The sequence below is a fragment of the Herpailurus yagouaroundi genome, unplaced genomic scaffold (assembly GCF_014898765.1).
Source record: "Herpailurus yagouaroundi ecotype Mexico unplaced genomic scaffold, PumYag 140, whole genome shotgun sequence".
NCBI classification, from domain to species: Eukaryota; Metazoa; Chordata; class Mammalia; order Carnivora; family Felidae; genus Herpailurus; species Herpailurus yagouaroundi.
Genome location: NW_024412395.1, coordinates 56,095,275 through 56,104,041, shown reverse-complemented (window position 1 = coordinate 56,104,041; position 8,767 = coordinate 56,095,275). Strand labels below are relative to the sequence as shown.

Here is an 8,767-nt window from a genome sequence, read left to right as displayed (position 1 = left end):
GCCGGTGAGAAATCATGAGAGATGGCCGGAGAAAAGTGTCAGAGGCTGGTTTAGTGCCCACACCAGGCTTATCGACCTCATCAGGAGACTTGAGATAATGGTGGATAAAACAGCTCTCGATGGCTACTTTTTGCTCTCCGTTTCCATTCACTGAAAATCAAGTGTCCACTTGAGATTAGCTGAGGAAGGGCTTCTGCATCACCGTGTCTTATTTGCCTATCACCATGGCTGGCCCTTGTCCCATAATAGATGCTATTTCCTTCTCTGACCCACCTTGTCTCATCTTGCCTAAATCCCCTGACATTGTGGCAAGATTCTAAATTGTTGGGACAGCATCTCCCCTCATGGAACAAATAGCCAAAATAGAGTAACAGGGAAAGCTACCACGAATGAGGAGTTTAAAATCTCAGAGCCGGAGCCCGGAAACTCAGCCATCACCCTGCCACTCGGCGAGATAGGCACCAAGTGGGGTAAAACCACTACGATGGCCCCATCTCCAATCTTGATTTCCCTCTCACTGGAACAGGCAGACTCATATCTGGTTTGTGAATTATGTGGGTGCTTTGCTTCTTCTTCTCACCTCGACTGGGAGTTGTGGTCACTTAGCCGTTCCACTCCTCATCTGGTATGAACGTTCAAGAAGCAGAAATTCAAGCCAATAACAGCCTCCTCAGATGTCGTCTGTGCTGATAAAATATACAGAAGAAAAGAGGATTGAAGCTGTTGCCTAACACGAGGCTTTAAGGTCATTTCACTATTCCCAACCCTTGTGTTTTCCTTGGCCTCCCAATCAAGCTAATCAAAATTTGGTCATAAATCTCCTTGGTTAAGAGCCCTCTTTATGATATGTTCCAGTAATCATTGTGCTAATCAAAAGCCCTGAGGAAACATGGTACGATAGGTCTTTAAAGCAATATATGTAATTAATGTGGTCATAATATTTATAATCTATATTCATAATTAAAATAATAAATACGATACACAAAGCTCTTTCTCTGGGGTCTTGTCAGATACTCAGTGACAAAGGCCTGAACTGAGTTGGTGGTAATTCAGTGCTAGGAAAAAGCATGGGGTCTGGCCAGATTCTCATCGTGGGGAGAAGTTAGAGTGAGAAGGGAGAAAAGTCGAGAATCGGTCCCAAGTCTCTGGCCTGGATTACTTAATAGATGCACAGGTCAGGGAGAGAAGTTCAGCGCCTACTGAGTTTAAGATGCCTTTCGGGTGGAGAGATCCAATAACCAGTTCAACACTTGGGCCTAGAGTTCAAGAGAGATTCGAGTTGGAGGGACAGACTTGGAAGCCGACAGCACATGGTTAATGCCGGAGCCATTACCAGCGAGTGAGGCCTTGGGGGAGCATGTAAAGATAAAACGGCCAAAAGCAAACCTCTAGGAGTACTACATTTAAGGAGCCAGCCAGGGAAAAGCAGTCATCCAAAGGAGGCTGAAATGGGATGAGAGACTAGTGCTGGGGAAACCTCCAGAGTCATCCAGAATGGGTTCACAACTTTCTGCAAAAAAAAAAGTATCAGGCCCCCTACCATTAATGAATATACCTCAATATGCAACATAATCAGGCCTTAGCTATTCCATCCCCACCAACACCACCCTTTCTGCTCCTCCCTCTGTAAAAAAAAAAAAAAAAAGGCGGTTCAAAAATGGATAATCATAGTCTTATGTTTCCATGAGTCAAATAAGAAGAATAAAAAAGAAAAAGTTCTGGGGCGCCTGGGTGGCTCAGTCAGTTAAGCGTCCAACTTTTGATTTCAACTCAGGTCATGATCTCACAGTTCCCGGGATGCAGACCTGTGTGGGGCTCTGCCCTGACAGCCCGCAGCCTGCTTGGGATTCTCTCTGTCTCCCTCTCGCTCTCTCTGCCCCTCCCCCCCTTGCGCACTCTCTTTCGCTCTGTCGAACTAAATACACTTTTTAAAAAATTCCACTGACTCTGGAAAAATGGAAACTATTGAAAAATTCAAAGCATTAATTTCCAGGAACTAATGAAGGCAAAAGTCACTTGCAACAGGCTGGGAGATTAGAAAGAGGAGAGGGGGAGAAAGCAGAGGGGAGGTTTTTGCTGTTCGTTTCTGTTTTTCGGGTCAGAGACCTAAGCATGGTTATAGTCTGTAGGGAAGATGCCGGTGGGGGCGGGGCCCCCCCGGTGTCCTTTTAGAAATAAAGGACAGAGAGATAGATGAGAAAACGAGAGAGAGGTAATAGATGATAGATAGATGATGATGATTATGATGATAGATGATTGATAGATAGATGATAGATAATAGATAGATAGATAATAGATAGATGATAGATAGATAGATACATAGATAGATACATAGATAGATAGGTACATAGATAGATACATAGATAGATAGATAGATAGAGATTTAAAAAGAAACAATGGAAGGGGAGCAAAAGCCAGGGATTAGCCTTGGAAGGGAAAAGAGCTCCCACATCATGAGCAGCTCCAGGCAAGTAAATATGATTGATAGAACCATAGAGCGATAGGAGAGGAGTTATCCATGCTGCGAGGACTGAGAAAGAGAGAGTGGATCTGGGAGGATGCAAATATTGCCTCATGGTTCAAAGGGGCCTAGTCCTGCGGGACATCGTACATTTACGGTGACACCAATTCAGGCAACTCCATGAGTACAGCAGTCTGGGATGCGGGAGCAGGGATGACACATGGCCAGCTTGAGCCACACCGGGGGTTCACAAAGCATAGTTTGAAAAAGAACGTGGAAGCACGAACAGAGAGAATATTAGGAGAGAAGGGAGCAATCTAACAAGCAGCACTGCTGCCATTCTTGCCACCGCTGTTTCTGCTTTGCACCGGACACATCCACGCAAGCTAGAACTCCAACAAGCTCCCTTTCTCTGCAAGCCGCTGCCCGTGCTGCTTGCCTCCTCTGATCCCTTCTCTCCACATTCCCTGTCTACATGCCATCAACCCTCCTCTGTGTTCCAGCAGTGACGGGGATTCTATGAACCACCCTGGCTTTTTGTACCAGGCTAAGTCTCCCCCACTGTGTAGAAATCATTGGCTAGAACACTTCCTGCGTCGCGCAACCCAGCATCTGTCCGGCCGCAGCCGCCTGGGTGTTGCTGTTGAGCTGTTTCAATCCCACCCCGTGTGGACCAGGCGTACAAATGGGAGGAGACCATCCACGGAACCCTTAACAAATGTCTAATGGGTGCTCAACCTTGTGCCAACTGTGGGATTAGCAAGGGAGCCTCCAGGGACCGATTATTTCCTCCTAGGCTTGGCCATAATCCAGCCTCTACCTGATTCTCTGCTCACCCAGCAACCTTTGAATACAAATTCAGTTTCTCGCCTATCTTAATAATAAGAAACGAGGGCCCTGGATAATGGACACAAAATCAGCCACTTGAAGGGCAGCCCCCATTGTGCAATAAAAAATTGGCATTCTGGTTTATACGTAATTTTTTATTTATTTTTTTTTTTAAATTTTTTTTTCAACGTTTATTTATTTTTGGGACAGAGAGAGACAGAGCATGAACAGGGGAGGGGCAGAGAGAGGGAGACATAGAATCGGAAACAGGCTCCAGGCTCTGAGCCATCAGCCCAGAGCCCGACGCGGGGCTCGAACTCACGGACCGCGAGATCGTGACCTGGCTGAAGTCGGACGCTTAACCGACTGCGCCACCCAGGCGCCCCTATACGTAATTTTTTAAGCATAGCATCACAACCATTTATGAAAGCTACTACGTGACACAGGATATCTGTTCTCTCCCCACCTTTCTCCCACAGTTGAACATTCGGGGGCCCAGCGTCCTGAGCACAGATTGGAGACCGATATTCCAAAGCTCTGGCACAGGAATGAGACACCCCTTGTCCAAAGACTGTGTGCATGGAAATGGTTTGAGGAGGTAATAAGGAAGAGAATGTACTCTAAAAAAAAAAAAAAATATCTCAGGGACAGAGCATATGAAAACCCCAAGGACAACATCCAATGAATGTCTATACTGAGGCAGAGGGAAAAAAATCAGGTATGAAGTAAAAGAGGCAGAACACAGGCAACCTAGACAGGAGACCAGGAAAGAGACAAAACCTAACACAGAGCCCAGAGCCAATGAGAAAACAGCTTCTGGACCTTTCCTTTCAGTCCGTTACCTGTAGTTGGGGTCGTGGGGGCAAGGGTCATGTAACGCAAGGATGTAGCCTAGTTATCAGATGCTTTAGGTATGTATCTTATCTCCAATTTTTGCAACCTTAAAAGGTAAAAACAACAACAGCCTCTTACCTATCTCCGTTGTAGAAATGACAAAATTGAAACTAAGTACTTAAGTAAGTGACAGAGCCATGATTCATATTCCCATCCTCTGTCTGCTTTAATACTGCACTCTAACCACATTGCCAAGCTGCCTATGGCTTCTTTAAAGTACCTCTGTCCTCCACAGCCTGAAAAATTCTCTATAGACTGAAACCTGTCTGCGTCTCTGTGAACCTGAAAAGTTGAGGCCAATACCCTGGACGGCTGTGATTCCACCCAGATGCTCTCTCCCTATGAGGCATAGCCACACGAGGACATCTCTGCCATCAAGCGACCCCCAGCGGCTTTTCTAGGTACGTCACCATGTTTTCTCTGACTACCACAAAATGCGGAAAACTCTGGCCTAGGATAACATATAAATGAATTCAAAACCACGAGAGCTCATTCAAACCATTGACTTTAATTGGATCCGTGATATTGGCTGCTTCCCTAATTCTTAGCTCTTCGATATGTGACCAATAAGGTATAAATGAATCAATATCAATACATCCCCAATAGTAGAAAATAAATCAGGAGAGATGCCAAATAAGCCGTCGTAGATATAATCATCTTTTTATATAGTACAATACATTATTATCATCATGTATTATCACTATTATTATTATGCATTACTGTCTAATGCATTAGGGTGGAAAGAATCATCGAATCTCGTTGGGAAGTATACTGGCAAAAATCAAAAACGAAATCTTCGTCTTTCCTTGGTATTAACTAACAACTAATTTTGCTAAAGATCCTGGCTTTTCAATGGAAAAAAAAATTAGTCTGTGCAAGTTATTCTAATAAAAAAAAATTATGAAGTTTAGGGATAGTTCTGCAATTGTAAACCAACAGTCAATGTTGTATGTAATTGTGAAACATTAGAGCATTTTTCTTATTGACAATGGACAGAAGAGAACCATTTAGAGTTTTTAAGAAGTGTGATGTAGAGGGGCGGCTGGGTGGCTCAGTCCCGTGAGCGACCAACTTTGGCTCAGGTCATGATCTCCCAGTTTGTGAGTTCGAGCCCCGCGGCAGGCTCTGGGCTGACAGCTCAGAGCCTGGAGCCTGTTTCCGATTCTGTGTCTCCCTCTCTCTCTGCCCCTCCCCCGTTCATGCTCTGTCTCTCTCTGTCCCAAAAATAAATAAACGTTGAAAAAAAAACTTTAAAAGACATTGTTACACTTGAAACCAAGGAAATATCTCCATGGATGAGAAACAAGAGGCAAAAACTAAACTCATGAAGGGGTGTGAACCCTGAAGGGTTCCCAGCCACAGAAGAAAACCAGGACTGGGATGGGGCTGCCAGGCCCAAGAATGCAGCCGGAAGCCCTGGGACGAGACGGGCAAGATCTCAGAGCAACATCAGTAAGCTGCTCACACAATGTGAGACCTGGTTCTGGGCTAGTCTCCAGGAGACAGCTACGGAATCATTTAATAAGAAAGGATGAGCTCAGGAAGAAAACAGACACAACTAAAATCCAGAAATTTCCACCCAAAAGGGGTTCGCAAAGGAAAATTTCAAAGCACATAAGGAAACTTCGCCCCCTCCAAAACAGCCAACGCGCTCAAAGCGCAAAAGAATTATTCACTTTTATTTTGGAAATGGAAACAAGGGACTAGTTGTAAAGAACATTTAAGATCCTCAGGAATGTTTTATTTTGGAACAGTGGGACGTTATGAGAACAAGGAGCTCTCCTTCAAGCGCAGGAATATTTCTCAAAGATTTAGAAATCCCAAAAATGAATACAGTTGTTGCAACTTTACACAAGTCCTCAGCAGATGGGTAAATTTAACTGGTCATCGTTAAAACCGGAACTGGTGCATTTGTCTGGAAAACTAGCGCAGCAAATGAGGCTGAAGTTTGACAAATGCCCGAAGCCGGGTGATGGCGACAGAAATGCAAAAACCAAAAAAACGTTCTGGAAACAGAAATAGATAGGCTACCTTGCTGTGAGGTGGTGTTCGCCAAGATCTAACTGTCTCCCCACCGAAATAGCCAAAGGTCAGCTGGGATGATGACCATTTGAAATGCTTCTACTTGTGGGGCTCCGTCAATGCCACTGGAATACAGAAGAGGGGTGAAGAGTCAAGGATTAGGTCCTCAGTTCTGTCCATCACCCACCAACCAAAATAAAGTAAGTTTCCAGTACAATTCTTCATCATTCATGTCTGTAACGATAAGAAATCTTTATTTAAGGAGCAAGGGAGTTCATCAGAATTCTCCTGATTATCTCATCGTTTGCCCCGTAAGTCTGGTTGAATAAATTTGCAAATAAATCGTTTGTCATAAAATATTTATTATATATTTCTACATGTACCCTATATTATGTATTTAGTCCATAGATATTACCCTAGCATTTTCTCTTATAAAAATTTCTTAAATAGCCTCCGTTATGTCAATAAAGTGATTACAGAAAGATGCACGTTGAGACTATAAAAATCCCTTTGAAAAGACTAACAAAATTGCAGTTTATTTGGAAGGCGAAATTTTTAAGTAAGGTTGTGATGGAGAAAATAAGTGTATTTGTGTTAAAACAAAATTGAAAAACACCTTGAATGGCCTTGAAAAAATAATTTATAGTATTTATGTTAAAACAGAATTTTAAAACGTGGTTGAATTGCCTTGAAAAAAATAATATAACACATGATCTTAAAGAGAAACATTTTTCCAGCTCTACCATTAAACGTGTCCAAGAGGAGCAGCAGTGTTTTTGCCGGCCACCAACTCAACCTTATGGATGGCTGGGGTACTCAGACTTTGGTCTCTAATATTTTTCTTTACTACAGAGAATCAAAGCGCCTTTCGAGGTGGTGATTCTGTATCCCGAGGCAGAAGAAAATAAGGACAGGCTTGGAGCATCCTGTTGCTGCCAGTGAGTAGTTGGGGACGTTCCCAAGGGCATTGGTGCTGAAAAGATAGAAGGGATAGTCTTCAAAGGCCCCCCTAGGGCCATCACTGGGTGAACAGTCTGAGACGAGGGCCGACAGAGAGAGCAGGAGCCCAGGAGTCAGATGGCCGACACTGAACAGGGGACTCTTTGGGAGCAGGTGTCTGTCCGGCCTCCCAAAGAACTCATGAAAGCATCCCATACCACCTGCACAACAGGGCCAGCATTTGGATGGCTGGTCAATCAGAGAAAGAGGAAGACGGGATCAGTCTTGAGAAGTGCGTGGATGCAAACAGCAACTACCACCACAAAGATTCTGAGCCCTGGAGGCACAAGGAAATGGTTTGATTCTCCTGTTCCTCCTTGCCCCTGCGCCCGAGTAGTAAATACAGAGAAGAGAAAGAGGTGTACGAAGGAGCAAATTGTATCACGCGCGCGCACACACACACACACACACACACCAAGCTGTTGGAGTCCCAAGGCTAATCTGTACTGAAGGAAGATGAATGCTTTAGATCAAATAAGAGATTAAAGTTTTTAACGAAAAGGGACCAAATTTTAATAACCGAAATGAGTCTCTTTTATAATTAAAAGTGACTGAGAAGGTTGAGAATCAGTGGGAGCTGTTATCAAGGCAGCTCACCATGCAGGAAATAGAAAGATAAAGCCCAGGATAGTAGGGATTAGAGTACAGAGCCCTGTGATAGCAGTCTGTATCCCAACAAATTGAAATTCTTCAGTCATGCCACTTTAAGTATGATGCGTCATTTGAACACTAAGAAAGTGTTAAGTCAAAGACATTTGCCTCCAATCACAAAAAAAAATCTTCGGACAACCCATAAAGCATAACCCATTATTGAATAGCCTCCTATATTTAATGGTCATTTTTAGACAGGTTTTTTTTTTTTTTTAATAATTAAAGAGGCTAATTGTGTCTGCTTTCCTGTGCCGTTTGAGGTAGGTTGCTTACTAGAAACTGCAATATTTTAAAAATACATGCAAAATACCTTCATCTATAGTTAAGATAATAGGTAGAAATTAAAATGTACACACACATATGTAGCTTGTAGAATGTATCCCTAAAACTATCAGCCATCTTCCTACACACAGGTGTCAACACACTCCATCCTCCCACCCCCAACCTCAAGATGGTCTCAAGTCCAATAAGTTGTCTTAGAATATTGTCTTAGACGTGTCCAGTTCGGCTCAGCGCCCTGCTGGTCCATTCCCTTTTACGAACAACGTGCTGATCCTCCTTTACCTGTGCTCCTTTGACGGTAGAATGTGGATAACAGCGCCCTAGCTCTATTTTAACATCAATTGTAATATTGTGATTTTGCTTTTGTTGCTTCCTTCCAAGGCATTTTGAGCCTTGATAAATCGTAATTGATAGACATTAACTTCACACAACTAATGCAGACTTGCTTACTTAGAATTTTTCTACTAACCACAGATTCACTTGGGAAGCTCTTTGGAAATATATTTTAATTTATTAAAATATACCCTGCTGTACTGGCAGCAGGGTAGATGCTTGAACTTTACAAATATAAGTGCATCCTTTAATTATGAGAAATTATTACGGGTTTCATATATCGGATATATAATTAAT

General features: G+C 43.2%; 1 long non-coding RNA gene across 1 annotated transcript; it reads left to right on the top strand.

Moving 5' to 3' along the window:
- Positions 1–3,713: 3,713 nt before the first annotated feature.
- On the top strand, positions 3,714–7,985 carry LOC121030264 (uncharacterized). The gene is made up of 3 exons (XR_005790144.1): positions 3,714–3,887; positions 4,419–4,584; positions 7,058–7,985. It is a non-coding gene; the product is annotated as an uncharacterized LOC121030264 (long non-coding RNA).
- Positions 7,986–8,767: the final 782 nt, after the last annotated feature.